We start from the raw sequence: 15,536 nt of genomic DNA, 5'->3' as shown, positions 1-15,536 counted from the left end.
CTCTATATTCTCAGCCTGAAAGTTTGCTGCTCTCTCTAACCTTGCAGTGGTGTTTGCTCTTCCTGCCAAGTAGTATATAGAAAGGGTTCTCTGCCAGGCCGTGCTGACAATGAGCTGTGACTGATGGTAAACTCTATACCCCCAGGTTCCTATGCAAACAAAAGGTGGTTGTAAATGACACCAAATATAGCTGGGAATGCAGTGACTAGTGGTGTCCCACAGGGGACGGTATTGGGTAACTGTTTTACTGAATGGCTGTTATAAGGGATCTGAAGTCTGAAGTGAAATACGCATTCATTAAATTTGCAAATAGTTCTAGGCTATCGGGGCTACAGACATAAAAGAGGTCAGAGATAAAAGTCAAGTGCATCAAGAAAGCTGGAAAAATGGAGAGGGAAACATATGAAATGTCCACTGGCCAGCGAGCTCCTACTCTGATCTGATGCTATAATATACACTATACACATCACTTCTGCCAGTGCAGTATTGATCTGTGTAGCCAGCTGGGCCTACAGGAGGTGAGGTCTTTAAAAACATTAATTCATGCTGTAAAAAACTAAACAGGGGTCTGAGAGAAAATCCTGTCTTCAAATGGCCTCTAAACTTTCAAGAGTTCATAGTCCAGATTCATTTTTTTAAAGCTTAGCCTATCTCCACTAAAAACTTAAGTTTGGCAGTTATTGGGAGGGATGAAAGCATGTGGTCAACTAATTCATAAGTAGATCTAGTCAGAAAATAGAATTTCTATTCTGTGGGAAATGCTAACATTTTGAAACTGGAAAGAAAAGTTGAATTTTTCCACAAAATAGCATAGAAAACTTTGAATTCAGAAACATCAAATAGTTTCATTTCAATAATGTCAAAACATTTAAAATAACACACAATATTAAATATATATAATGTTTAATAGATCAGTATATTAAAATATTAATTTACTATCATATAAAAGTCAAATGAAAATGAAATGATAATGGTTGTTTCTACTTCATTGAAATGAAACAAGAAAGTTAAAATGATTTGTTTAGACTTTCTCCCATTGAAAACTTAAGCAAAATTGACATATTCCTTCAAACTGTTTTGATTTTTGACAAGACTGCATTTCTTCAATGGAAGATTGTTCCATCAAAAATTCTTTGACCAGCTCTCCTTCTAAGCTTATCATGGCCTGTCTGTGAAGGAGAAAGAATGGAAGGAGGCCCAGTTCACTCATGGTAATCTTGTGCTACAGGTGGCCAATGATACATGCCTGTACATCTGATATCAGAATGCTGTCCTTAGCCTCTAAACAGTATTGAATGCCTAGGCAAATACATTAAAACAAAACAACAAGGTAGGTTTGCACTGACTTTTGTCTGCACATGTTCTCCAGCTTCACCCACCAGCTCTCTACTCCCTTAATGTTGACGGGCACTATTATCATGCATGCCTTCTATTACATTTTCAAAAGGTTTGTTTTGCCAACCTGCATAAAATTCATTACCTTTTGTGCTGTAAATGGCCTTGTATTTGAATATCTTATCAAATAATTCTTTGGTTTATATATATATGAAGAATATATATTCTTTGGTTTATATATATATATGGAAATATATATATTTCCTGCCTTTTATTTATTGTCTTATTACATTTCTAACTGTTGATGTTTATTTTTTGACATTCGATGAATTTGCTCTGGCTCTGCCTTTTTTATGCTGGCTGATGTTTTATAACCTATTGATTCCCAATATTTTAAACTGACCCACAGCTGATATGAGTATCTCACTGGGAAGTGAGATGTAAACATCTCACTATGAATAGCAGATAAACGGAATAATAAAGGTTGTCAAAAACTGAGAAATGAAGCACATCTGGTTCTCGTTTGCTCTCGAGGATATATGGCTGTGCAGCTCAGAATTAAGAAACTTCAGAATGCAAGGCAAGTAATTCTGGACCTTCAATTTCCCACTTTAGTCTATTTTATTGGTTAAGAAAATAAATTTTAAAAAATCTGCACTGTACAGGTTTATAACTTTACCAACAAAATTGCACAAAGAATCTCAGTGGTGATTTTTTTCTACAATTTTTTCATGTAATCCCTTTTTAAATAATCCATGTTCTAATGAGCACATAAATGAAGGAGACTTAACTTTCTTTCCTTATTGTATTTGATCCTGATGACTAATTAGATACTTAGTATGTGCAGACAGAGCTGCTGGTACAGATTTTTATTGGTTCTGCTCATAACTTTCTGCGCTATTATAATAGGCCTTTTGTTTTTGTTTTTGTTTGCATCTCTGCTTTTGCGGTACATCTATTTCCTATGGTGCTTAATTCCTTTTGGTATTTACTACAGTAACATTACTCACGAACTTCTCTGGTATTTAATTTTGATGTAATTCCAATATATATTATCCTGAATTAAAATACTTATTTCATAGACAGTGAAGAATTATTTACTGATTATACCACGTGTGTGTGTGTGTGAGAGAGAGTGTGCAGGTAGATATGTATACATTAAAGGTGACAAGTAATTTAAATCTGCACATTTTGCATTATTCAGTAGTTGGTTGCCAGCTGCTTTTCTTTTGTACTTTTGTGATTAATTTCATTGTCGGTAGATTTTATGTTTCCAGAGAATCTTTCACAGAACCTACACAGGACCCAATGAAGGGAATATGAATACCAAGTTGTCATTGGTGTTCTATTCTAGCCTGATCTACAGCACTAAAGTTCAACAGTCAGAGTTATAGGACAATGAGAGAGGAAGAGAAAAATGAACTGTAGCATTGTTTTAAAGACATATTTTATTGACTTTCATCATGTAATTAAAAAGAAAGAGACACATTTTTATTTCTGCTGAAAAAGTTTGCCTGCTTTGAGAAAAAAAGGGCAAGTTAAGGGAATGCTCTGTCTGTATTTGCATGTGTTTCTCTATATGCTGAGAGCAATCTGTAACCCTGAAAGAGCACACAGCCAGCATGTATTTTAGCAGAGTTTAAAAACAGGACTTTGAAGCCTGTTTATGAACTGTGTTCTTGTTTGCTTGATTGGTGTAGCCTGAACAAGAGCAGACAAAATGCCAAGACCAGGAAGCATAAAAAGACAAAACTCTTTACTCTCATTACTCATGATCAGTAATTCAGAGTGTCCAGGTAGGTTTTTTTGTTTTTCAAAGCAATTCAATAGACATTACAATTTTGGGAGGCTTTAGTCAAGGATTGCAAGTAAAATTTGTGCTGCATTTGTCAAAGGAGGTAAATTCCTCTTTTTTGTAGAGCATTAAGTCCCTCCCTTAATTAAGCCTTCTGGGGTTTAAATGTGTTGATCTCATTTTAAACTGAGCTCAGCACAATTAGACACACTGAAAAGATAAGAGGTAAACAGCACATACAAAAACATTTCAGACATAAATGCTTCATCCTGCCAGGCCCAAAATTACTATTTCAATTTTTTTATGTGGGGGAGGAACGGGCCGGGGGGGGGGGGAATTGATTATTTTCAGCTCGTCATACATCTCATTTGTAGTGGGTCAGACCTTCCCCATTCACAATTACCACTAGTTAATCTTATCAGAGAAAAATTCAATTACATTTATCAAGGTTATTCCATACACTTAAGTTATTGCCTCGGAAAAATCAGGTTTCAGTGTGAAGAATGTTTGCATTGTGTGTGTGTGTGTGTGTGTAGGGGAGGGGAGAGGAGAGGAGAGGAGCCTATCTTTTTTTTAAAAAATAAATAATTAAATCCTGCTTTTACACTGATGTTACTAATATATAGTTGTAATAAAGTAATATTTGACAGCTTTGTAAAAGGGATCATTAATACATAGATTATGGAAGTTTAGGAGGGAGGCTCATAACTGTTAATAGACTTCAATTCTCAGCCTACACTGACATTTTAAAAAATCTAGTTTCAAATTTGATAACAGATTACCAGCTAGGCTGGGAGCCAGCCACCTGATTAAGGCAATTTAAATGCTTGCAAAGTGGTGAGATTAAAATCAAATAAGTGCCGATTTTTTTCCTGCTTCACTTATCTTTCCCTGGATTCGTTCCTTAACTACCAGGTGGCAGAGGACTCTGGGTAATTTTCCTCTGCGCCAATTACCCCAGGATGGTTTTTAGGGTGAAGCAGAATAATTACTGCACTATCAATCCAAAATGGGCTGCTTAATGTGTTTAAGAGAGATTTTGAGCCTTAGCAGGGAGGCTGCCTGAAGCGTGCTATGCTTGTGGTGCCAAAGCCCACTCGGCCTACTCATGTCGTTAACTGTTCAGTGAGAAGGCAGCATACACCCAAGGTGAAAGAAAACAAGGAAAACTCCTGGGAAGCTGTGGGAAAGTTAATGAGCTGCTTCCAACATGTGGCAGGCTGCAGTCGCAGGTGGCTGACAAAGCTAGGCAGGTTAAGAAAATAATATTCATCATCCAGCTGCCAGGACCATCTTTATCAAAAGTCTTTCTAAAATCCATACAACATGAAGAAAAATGAGTTTAAAACAAGAAATAAAAAAATAGCAAATAATCCAGTCACCGAAACAGTGTATCCTTGACGGGTCATTTGCAAAGCTTTATATAGAAGCTGGTCTGATATGAGGACACATTGATTTTTATTTTTTTCATCAGTGGGAAGTAGGGGTTACAGCACAGGACCGGAGGCTAGTTCTGCTCCCCGCTCTGCCATGGGTGACTTCCTGGGTGACCACTTAATGCCAACATTTTCCAAAAGGTCCACTGATTCTTTGGTGACCAGCATGAGCCTGATTTGAAACCAAACACCTGCATCTGATTTGTTGATCTGAACTGGCATTGTGCATCAGGTCCTAGGGGTCTCAAATTGGGCACCCAAAAATTGCAGTCTCCAAAAATCGATGTCATTTTTGAGAATGTTGCCAAAACATTTCTGTGGCACAGCTTTCCCCATCTTTAAAATGGGGAGAGTAACACTTGGCTAACTCAGAAAAATGTTGGAAAGAACTATTCATTGTTTGTTAAAGTACTTTGAGAACAACGGATGGAATGCAATATAGAGAAGTCTAGGTAGTGTGACTGAATGAAAAATATGGCTGTGTTCTGCTATTGTCAAAGTGGTATGGTATGGGGAAAGGGGTTTAAGTTTAATTGAAATCTGAAATGACATATTACTAAATGCTATACTGTAGCAGCCTCAAATTAAGCATTATCTTCTATCCAGTGCCTATGCACTGGATTTGTTGAGCTATCATTATCAGAATGTAAATTGTGAGTTTTAGCCAAGAATTCTGAGATGTTGTCCTATGAAATAGAAAGATAATTAAAAAAAATCATTATATTTGTGAAGTGGTTGCTGCTGTCGCTTGCCTTTGAATGATTTGCTTACATAGTTTTCCATATGATCTCTACCTACTCCATGTACAAAGCTTTTTTATTATTTAATGAAAAATTGATTTATGATTTTGCTTAGCCGATGGTTTGTGATAATGCAAGTACTGAAGAGAAATTCTGTACTTTGAAACTGTTTGTGTGCCTAATTGTGCAAGGTGCTAAGGTTCTCATGTTCCATAGACTTCAGTTAGCTTTAAGGATTCACACACTCAGGATCTTCCAGGATCGGGCCCTACATGTTTGTGTGTCTGGAAGTTGTAGCTTGTGAATTCAGATCCCAGAGGAGTCTCCCATACAAAAATGATTTATCAACGCAGTCATTCTTGGTCACCTTACCTAGGTAATAACTTGCATTCCCAAGAAACGAAAAGATAAATGAGAATGGAGAGAGCTGAATCCAGCTTTGGGATTTTGATGTGAGTTTTATACTGTCCGTTTTTAAAATGACATGATCTTTGGTGGTCGTAGGAAATGCATTCGTGTCCATCTCACCAGATGCAATAGTTTATGCAGAAGTGTTTCTTGTAAGACACACACAATCCATTTAAAGATTATCACATGAAACCATATTTACTTCAGAGGACTGTAATAATTACACCTTCACTTGAAAAATCCCCAGGACTTTGGCTGCTGTGTCACAGATTTATACTCAAACATTTCCATTTGATGCTCAAAGTGTGAAGTACTCTTTAGTGGCAAGACAATTATCTGATTCTACTAATAAATGAATGCACTAGTAGTCATTTTTAATTGAACAATTATAGGATATTGCACTGTCAGTTGATTATAGAAGTCATTTCATAAATGTCAAAAATCTCTTTAAATGAATTATGAAGCTCCAAAATAACTCCGGCAATCAGCCAGCAATAACACAATAATCTGTTTACCCTGTTGTCAGGCGAACTATCACCATGTTTTTTTTTCTTTTGAGGGGGGACTGAATCTTAAGGATTATACTCCCGCTCAGACTGCTGCAACCACCTAGGCTTTAATTAATAAAGACTGTGAGTGTTGTCAAGAGCTTTGCCATGTATTAAATAGCAAGAGAAATTAGAGTTATTTTTGAAAAGACACCAACAGTAAGCATAAGGATATCTCTCTTCCCTGAATGAAGAAGGTTGAATCTAAAAATGTGTTACTAACAGTACAGTGGAAATTTTCCCCTTTAAATGCTTCACTCGCTACTGCAACCTTTATTTTGGCATGATACAGAAGTGTAATATTATAAGATTTACCTTCTTCCCTTGTGAACCAATACCTGTCTTTTTTTTCCTTTTGGCAATGAATGCATACACACTAATGGCTGTCTTCATGCTAAGAAATAATCACGGGCCAGATCATACCCTTCTCTAACATCCATGTTGTGGACACTTCCCCCCGAATTTCTTTCTTCTTCTACCTTCCCACACAAATGAAAGTGCGTGTTTGGCCCACAGGCCCCATGGACACACCAAGGTGCAAGGGGTCAGAGGGGTGCGAGGGGTCAGAGGCCCTAACCCTCTCCATCATCTCTGACCTTGCTCTTTTACAGGACAGCTCTTTCACTGGTTGCTCCAGATCCTCTTTAAATGGGTGGATCCGCATCGTGTAAGGTAGTCTCTGGTTGTATTAGAGGAATCTCCACTGGGTACAGAAGGGTGGGTGGGCAATGCCTGTATGGTCAAGGAAAAGAGATGGGGGGGACACTGCTGCAAAGGAGGTGACCCCAATGTGGGAGACAGTTGTGTGCAAAGTGGACCCTTTGCTAAAATATAGATGGCAATGCTGTCTAAAAGCATCCAGTGATTTTTGGGTGACCCACTTTTTGGTGCTCAATGGGAGATGCCTTGGGTATGGATCTCAGAAATGCTGAGCCCTCCCTACTCCAAATAAAATTAATGACAGCAGTGAGTGCCCAACACCTCTAAAAATCAGGCATTTGGTTCCTCAAACTGGGCACCCCCAAAAAAGACACTCTTGAAAATGTGGATGATAAATTTTGGGTGGGGAGAACTGGAGTAGCTGTGTCTCTGGCTTACTAGAGAAAGCACAAATCCTTTTATCTCTTGACAATATAGGGAGGAACCTGCAACCTTGGGTTTTCTCCTTGGCACATGTATGGGTGCAGCTGTGCAGGATGTCAGATCATTTAATCCTGTAAGGCGAAAGTCCTCCAAAGCCACATACAGCTGGGAAAAAAAGTAAGAGAATTGAGTCATAGGTGGTCTTAACAATTAATCTGGTATCTGCATGACCTCTGCACCTCTTTAAGCTATTTGGGGAGGCTTCACATTGGGAGCAGAAGAACGCTCCTTATCGTTTGTGCACCATAAACTAGCACAGAGGGTTGTGCTGGGAATTGAGCCAGAGAGAGGATGCTGCTGGAGTGGCACAATCACCTTGCACAACCTAGGTGTGCCTGTGACTGAGGCTACTAGTCCAGCCCTGAAGTTGGAGTAGCAGTTGAAGGACAGATATACTGAAGCCACTGGTTGGTTGGGGGCATCTATTAATACTCAGTCTTTATCCACATCACCCGCATTAAATCCAGTTTCTCAGGGGAAATGAAATCCACCATATGTGATCATTCACCCTGGGACTAGCACCATTAAATGCACACTGTCCAGTATATTGGACTAGCACTACTCTAAAGACTGTCAATGAAATCTAAATTAAATATTTTAAATATACTACATATGAAAATCCATGGTTGGAACAGATTTCCTTATCATCATGTGTATTCAACCCATTCACATAGGCAAGACCAAACTAGTTTCTAACATGGTTGTGTAAGGGACCAGGGCTTAGGTGGTCTGGTCTAGTGACTACAGCTGGGCTGAGGTCTGTCCACCAGGGATGGTAGTTGCAAGCAGGAGTTGGAGGAATCACAAGAGACAGGTTCCGTAAGCAAGAGTCAGGATCACAGTCAGGCTGGAGTCTGAGACCGGAGATCAGAGGTAATACCAATCTGGAATTAGGAGGCAAAAGTAAGGGTCAGAGTCAGGCTGGAGTTAGAGGCCTGAGGTCAGGAGAGCAAAAAAGGCCAACATTTTAGCAGGCTGAAGATTGTTTGGCTGCCCGGACAACTTCCTGGGGCAACTTCCTGGGGTTAAATAGGGTGCTTGGGCAATCAGAGGGCTGCAGAGTGCCATTAGTCTGGGTCTCTTGGACAGCACTTCCTGTGGCATGAACTCTGCATGGTGCGCCCTGGCTGCGTCTGGTTTTCTGGTGGCACTGTGGGAATATCAACAGTCCCAGGCTCTGCAGGCCTGGATTCTAATCCCCAAATCCTTATAGGCTGGGATACTGTTTAAATGAAATAAAAGTTCGTGTAGAAAAGGCCTACAGGGACTGAGTTTTGTTCTCTTGGAAGTTGCTAACATGGTTTCTGATCTAGACAGGAATAACACTTTCAAAAACACCTAAGTAACTCTGCAGACCCAGATTCTAGTCCCTAGGTCCTTACATCACCCTCCACCTTCTTCAGGGGTGCCCCTTTTCTGTCAGGGTAGGTTTATCTGGATGGTCTTGATGTAACCTTTCTACCAGGTGAGGGGCATGGACATGGGCAGCAGGTTCCTAGAAGCTTTCTTTGAGACCACATCCTCCCAGTCAATTAGGCAGTACAGTCCCCTCCTCTGCCATTTAGAGTTGAGGATTGCATAGACTACATATTCTTCATGTCCTTGGAGCTGGACTGGTGGGGATGGCTTTTGGGACCAATCGGGAAAGAGGTCCTCCGTGTAAGCCTTCAGGAGGGATACATAGAAAGCGGAATGTACCTGAAAAGGTCAAAGGAGCTGTAATTTGAAAGCGAAGGGGTTGATTTGCTGACCGATCTGGACGGATCCAAGGAACTGGTGGTCTAGCTTGTGGGACAGCCTGTTTGTATGGAGGTGCTTTGTGGCAAGTCAGACATTTTGCCCTACCATGAGAGCTGAGCCTTCCGGTTTGTGTACCACTTATAGATGAAGCTATGTTTTGGTCATGGGTATTTTTAGTAAAAGTCATGGACAGGTCACGGGCAGTAACAAAAATTCATAGCCTGTGACCTGTCCATGACTTTTACTATATACTTCTAACTAAAACTTGGGTGGGGGGCTGTGGGTGCTCTGGGGGGCAGTCTGGGGGCACCACGAGTGATGGAGGAGGTGGCCTGGGATGCTGCTGGTGCTGGGGTGGGGGGGCAAGGCAGCGGCGTGTGGCCCGGGACCCCTGTTGGTGCTGTGGGGGAGGGTTGGCGGGGCTGGCAGAGGCTCCCTACCCAGCTCCACATGTCCCTGGCTCCTAGGCATTGGAGGGGCCGGGGGGATCCACGTGCTGCTCCCTCCACAAGTGCCAGCTGCTCAGCTCTCATTGGCTGGGAACCGCAGCCAATGGGATCTGCAAGGGCGGGGCCGGCAGGCACGGACAGCGCGTGGAGCTGCCTGCCTGGCTCCTCCTCCACCTAGCAGCTGCAGGGCAATGCCAGTGGGAGCCAGGGAGCCCCCCCCACCCCTAGGTAAGTACCTCTCGCAGCCCTAAGCCCCTACCTTAGCCCTGAGCCTCCTCCTATACCCAAACTGCTGCTGCTGGCCCAGAGGCTGCACCAGCCACTGCAGAAATCATGGAAAGTCATGGAATCTGTGACTTCTGTAACCTCCATGACAGACTCGTAGCCTTACTTATAGTCCCTTTTCACATCTTTGAGGTGGTCCTTAAGTTCCTCCTGGATATGGTGAATTCATTGGACCCAGTCGGAAGCTGCGGGATTTGGGGAGGCTGCTGGCAAACCCAGGTGGAAGTGAGGGTGGTAATCATAATTGTCAAAGAAGGGAATCATCATGTGGCAGGTGGGAGAATTAGTTGTCTTGATGGGAGTTGACAAAGTACCTCAGGTATTGCTCTAACACTTGGTTCACCCTCTCCATTTGCCCATCTATCTGGGGATGATACATGAAGGAGGTAAAAGCATGAATGTCCATTAGCCAGAATGCTTCACGCCAGAAGCGTGAGACAAATTGCAGGGCCTCGATCCGAGGTGACACAGGCTGGAAACCCATGAACATGGACCATATGAATCACTAGCCATTGAGTCTTTGTCTCACCAGAGGGCAGGCTGTTACAGGGGACGTAGTATGCCATCTTGATTAGTTGGTCTACAACAGTCAAAACCTCTGTGTGAGTCGGGGAGTTCAACTATGAAGTCCAGGGTGATTGAGGCCCATGGTCTAGAAGGGGTCTCCAGGGATACTAGGGTGCTGAGGGACTTAGCATGTGGTGTGTTGGTAGGTGCACACATGTCACAAGAGTTAACATAGTCCTGAACTTTGGCCTGAATATGCGCCACCCAAAGAAATGAAAAGCTGTGTGGAAGGTCTTAAGGCTGTTGAAGTGGCAGGCTGTTGGCAGGAATGGAGTGTTATGGCAGAGATGGAGCACTTCTAGCCGGGGGCACCCTGTTGGAAAGTATATGTGACCACTGAGGTAGATGATCCCTTTCTGTGTGGAGCACTGTCTCTTGGTTCTGTTTCTTTGCTCAGGATGTTCCATCACCTCCTGGGCTAACAGATCACCCTGCAAAGCGGACCAGATTACATCAAGCATGTCTCGGTGTTTTGTGGCACTGAGGAAGTTGCAGGGTGATTCTTGGCTAGGCTCCTCGCTTTCTTGGTAGGATTTCTCTTTCGGGATAAGGTGTCAGTTTTCCCATTCCTGGTTCCCAGCTGCTAGGTGATGATAAAATCAAACCAAGAGAAAAATACCGCTCACCTGGGTGGATTTGGTTCAAGGCTTGAGCCTTCCACTGATATTTGAGGTTTTTATAGTCTGGAAAGACTTGCACTGGTTCTTGGGCTCCCTTGAGGTGGCAGTGCCACTCTTTGAAGGCTGATTTGATTGCAAATAGTTCCTTATTTAATATTTCATAATTCTGGTCAGCCGGGATGAGTTTTTGGGAATAGTAGGTGCAGGGTGCAGGACTTCCTGCAGATTATGCCTCTGGGAGAGTAACTCCAGGGCTAAACTGGAAGCTTTGGCTTCCACTATGAATGCCTGGACCAGGGCTGGATGTGCTGGAATTGGGATGGTGGTGAAATCAGCCTTGAATGGTTTGAAAGCATGGTGAGCTTTGGGTGTCCAAACAACCTTGGCAATCTAGCAGGACCTGAGCCCAGTCTGGATGGCCTCCACCTTCTGAGGGTCCATCTTTAACACCCTCTGTGGAAAGGATGTAATCTAAGAAGTCCTCTGTGAAGGGCTGGTCAAAGATACAGTTTTTCCAGCTTCACAAATAGGCCATGCTTTCATAGGCTTTGCAGGATGGAAGAACCACAAGTGTGTCATGGAGATAGATCACTACATACTGGTCCAAGATGTCACTAAATATGTCATTCATGAAGTGTTGAAAGATCACAGGTGCATCTTCAAAGTGCCCATAGTGGGTTCGAAACACAGAATTCCATTCGTCTCCTGCCCTGATGTGCACTACTTTGTAAGAACCCCTGAGTTCCAGTTTTATGACGATTCTGGCAGACCTTACGCAATCTAGTAACTCTGAGGTCAAAGGCAGAGGATACGGGTTTTGGATCCTGACATGGTTTGGGGCCCCAATAGTCTATGCAAAAGCATAGCGTCCCATCCTTTTTCTTGATGAAAAGAGCTGGAGCCCCTGCGGGGAAGGTGGAGCACTGGGTGAAGCCCTTGGCCAGGTGTTCCTAGATGTAGTCATGAAGGGCTGCCGGTTCAGTCTCGGACATTGAATAGATCTGTCCATAAGGGACCTTCGCCCTGGGTTGCAGTTCTATAGGGCAGTAATAGTCTTGGTGCAGGGGTGAGCATGTCCATGTTTTTCTTTTCGAAAATGTCCATGTAATCCCAATATTTTTCAGGGAGATGGGGATTTAGGCTTGGGAATGATTCCTTCTGGCTAGCTGCCACCAGCTGGAGTCACTCCACAGGTGTGGTCACTTCCAGTTGGCCTTAGGAGCCTAGGACAAGAAGTTTGGGGCTAGCTCCTCTGCGCAGGAAGACCCTTTGGCAGTAGTCAGAAGGGAAGTTGATCCTCTTTTCTCTCCAGGAGATGCAAGGGTCATGCTTCTCCAGCCAGGTGATGCCAAGAATTAGGGGAGAATGTGGGGAATGGATCATGTTGAACTGTAGCACTTCCCCATGGCCCAGGATTACAGCCTCTAGGGGCACTGTTTCTTGAGTCACTGGCCCTGAGGACAGGAGGGACCCATCAATTGTTTCTACGAGAACTGATGTGGACTTTAAACAAGGGAGATTCATCATGCTTGAGTGGCTTTGACATCTCTGAAGTTATCAGTAGTCCTGGTATTGATCGAGCCCCTGGAGGGGGACAATTGGCTTGGCCGCATCCCAGGTATGTAACTCCATTTATACTTGGAAGTGTGGGGAGGACCCATGTGTCCTGGATTGGGTTTCTTTTGAGGGCTGGGGATTAGTTCCTTAGCACAGCATCTGGGTGGTGCCCAGGCCTGCTCCCCCTAAATGGCCTGGGCGCACTTGTTTTCCAACTCCTTGAGGGTTCGAGGTTTGCAGTGGGCATGAGGTAAGAGCATGTCCTGGTGCTCCACAATAAAAACATAGGTTATTGGGGCATCACTGTTCCATTTCTTCCAAGATCAGGTGTTGGTGTTCCAGATCAACCTGCATCAGTTCCTGGTTGAGCCCTGAGGTTTTTGGGGGTAGGGTATAGCTGGACAGGTAGCAGGGTGCCCCTCCTCTTCTCCTTTTGCTCATGCAGCCGGATGTCAATGTGGAGAGAGAGGTTGGATGATGCATCCAAATGCATCGGGCTCTCAGTGCTGCCTAGCTAGTCTTTCACTTCCTCACTGAGCTCATGCTGAAAATGATGCAGTTGGACGGCCTCGTTCCACTCAACATCAGCTGCGAGTTGCCAGAACTGGGCACCATACAAGGCAGTTGGCCCTTGCCCCTTGCTGGAGCCTTTGCAGTGTTGCTTCCATGGAGCAAGTGTGATGAGGTCATCAAAGACTATGGAAAATGTTTGCAGGAAGGCATTCCAGTCCTTTAACACTGGGCTGCTTTGGTCCAGCACGGGGGAGTCCCAGTCCAGCGCTTCTTCTGTAAGCAAACTGGTCACTAATCCCACCCTGGACTTGTTGGTGGGATATAGTCGAGGGCAGGGCAGGAAAAAGAGATGGCATTGGTTCAGGAACCCCCTGAACATCTGGTGGTTCATATCAAAATGTTCGGGTTGTGGTACTGTGGGGCTCAGTTCAAAGGGCAGTGGCCTACAGCATGGAATTATAGGCCTGGAGCACAGACTTTTCTTCCTGGGACTGTGTTAGCTGTTCACAGAGTGTCTGATTTTCTGCTAGGATCTGAGCCACTGGGATGGTTTAGAGTTGCATGACCTGGTCGTGGGGAATCCAGTACCCCAGGGGGTTGGTGGGTGATGGTTGACCTGCCCCTTCCATATCCCTGTTCAGGGGCTCCCATGCAGGGGGTCAGAAGTGGATGTGGGCAAACTGTAAGGGACCAGGGCATAGGTGTAGGTGGTCTGGCTAGTGGTCACAGCTGGCCTGCGGTCTGCCCACCAGGGATGGTAGTCACGAGGCAGGAGTTGGAGTAATCGCAAGAGCCAGGTTCCATAAACAAGAGTCCGGGTCAGAGTCAGGCCAGGGTTGGAGACCAGAGGTAATACCAGGCTGGAATCAGGAGGCAAGAGTCAGTGTCATAGTCAGGCTGGAGTTCAGAGGCAGTACTAGGTTAGAACTGAGCAGCAGGAATGAGGGCCAGAGTCGGGCTGGAGTGGGAGACCAGAGGTAGTACCAGATTGGAAACAGGAGGCAAGAGTCAGGGTTGTAGTCAGGCTGTAGTTGGAGATTGGAGATCTGATCAAGCAAAGTCTGGTATTGCAGCAGGCCAAAATCTGTGTGGCTACCCAGACAATTTCCTGGGAAAAAACCTGGGTTAAATAGGGTGCTTGACCAATCAGAGGGCTACAGGCTACTGTCACTCTGGGTCTCTTGGGCAGCATATCCCTTGGCACCTACTCTTCATAGAGCTCCCTGCGTGTGGCATTGTGGAACATCAGCTGTCTCGGGCTCTCCAGACCGTGGTTCTAGTCTCTAGATCCTTACAGGTTGGGATACTGCTTACACCAAGAACAATTTAGTGTAGAAAAGGCCTACAGGGACTGAGTTTTGTTATCTAGGAATATGCTAACATGGTTTCGCATCTAGACAGGAATAATATTTTCAAAAGCACCTAAGTGACTTAGGAGTCCAAGTCCTATTTTAAAAAATTATGTAGGTATTTTGGAGCGTAAGCCTCTTTGAACTCCTCCACTGAAAGTCCTCCTAAGTGCCGAAGTCACTTTTGAAAAATGTGACTTAGGCTTCTATGTCACCTTGGGTTTGTCTACGCAGAAGCGGCCGTCCATGCAACGCGTCTAAGCACCTGGGTCGACAGACTCAGGCTTGTGCTACCGTACTAAAGAAAGCTGTGTAGGTGTTGCAGCTCAGGCCCTGAAACTTAGGGATGCAGGTGGGCTTCAGAGCCCTAGTTTCAGCCTCAGCCAAAATGTCTGCATAGATATTTTTAGGACAGTAACATGAGCCCTGCGAGCCTGAACCAGCTCTATTTCATTCATATACACTGGACACAGTGCATAGAAGAGCAGCTAGCGGCACTAGGGCTGAGGAAAAGATCCCCTAGCCCACATGGAAGGAGATAGTTGTCAGAACCTCCTGTCAGTTAGAAGGCAGACAACAAACCGGAGCCTGGAGAGGAAAAGGAGATGCCCATTCCCAGGAGCCAGGGGAATCACCTGGGAATAGCAGAAGATCAGCTTTGTTTTAAATATTCTTCAGATTTCAGTCGTAAGTCTCTGATTTATATCCCTTGTAACTCCACTGATTTAATGACACTGGATGGAGTGTAAGTCAGTGAAGGATTTAGCCCTATAAGCTGAGGGTCTGCTTCGCCACTTCCTTGTACCTTGTTGTCATTTACACTTTCACCAAGTTGGTATCCATCACAGCCTGACTGACAGATTTAATACCTGCTTTGTTCTCACTTTAACTGACTCTGCAAGGCAGTGGAGAATCAGCCCCATATAATTTTAATTGGTATTGAATTTAAATCATCATAAATTCCTCCACTTTAAATGTAGTTTTATTCCTTAAAATTGTTACACATGCGACTGAAGAGCCCTTGCAGGGACCCAGTCCTGGTATCTGTCTT

General features: G+C 43.9%; 1 long non-coding RNA gene across 2 annotated transcripts in view; it reads left to right on the top strand.

Annotated features, from left to right (window-relative positions):
• The window catches only part of LOC122462236, a 60,970-nt gene that overhangs the window by 38,328 nt on the left and 7,106 nt on the right, over window positions 1–15,536 (top strand). Inside the window, exon 3 of one of the 2 annotated variants that reach the window (XR_006284672.1) lies at window positions 1,229–1,330. The exons of the other annotated variant lie outside the window; for it this stretch is intronic. This is a non-coding gene — a long non-coding RNA (uncharacterized LOC122462236). The remainder of the gene's footprint in view (window positions 1–1,228; window positions 1,331–15,536) is intronic. 2 annotated transcript variants of the gene reach the window in all.

The sequence above is a fragment of the Chelonia mydas genome, chromosome 1, assembly GCF_015237465.2.
Source record: "Chelonia mydas isolate rCheMyd1 chromosome 1, rCheMyd1.pri.v2, whole genome shotgun sequence".
NCBI lineage: Eukaryota > Metazoa > Chordata > Testudines > Cheloniidae > Chelonia > Chelonia mydas.
Note: the sequence above shows the minus strand (reverse complement) of the source record. Positions and strands in the feature narration are given on the sequence as shown.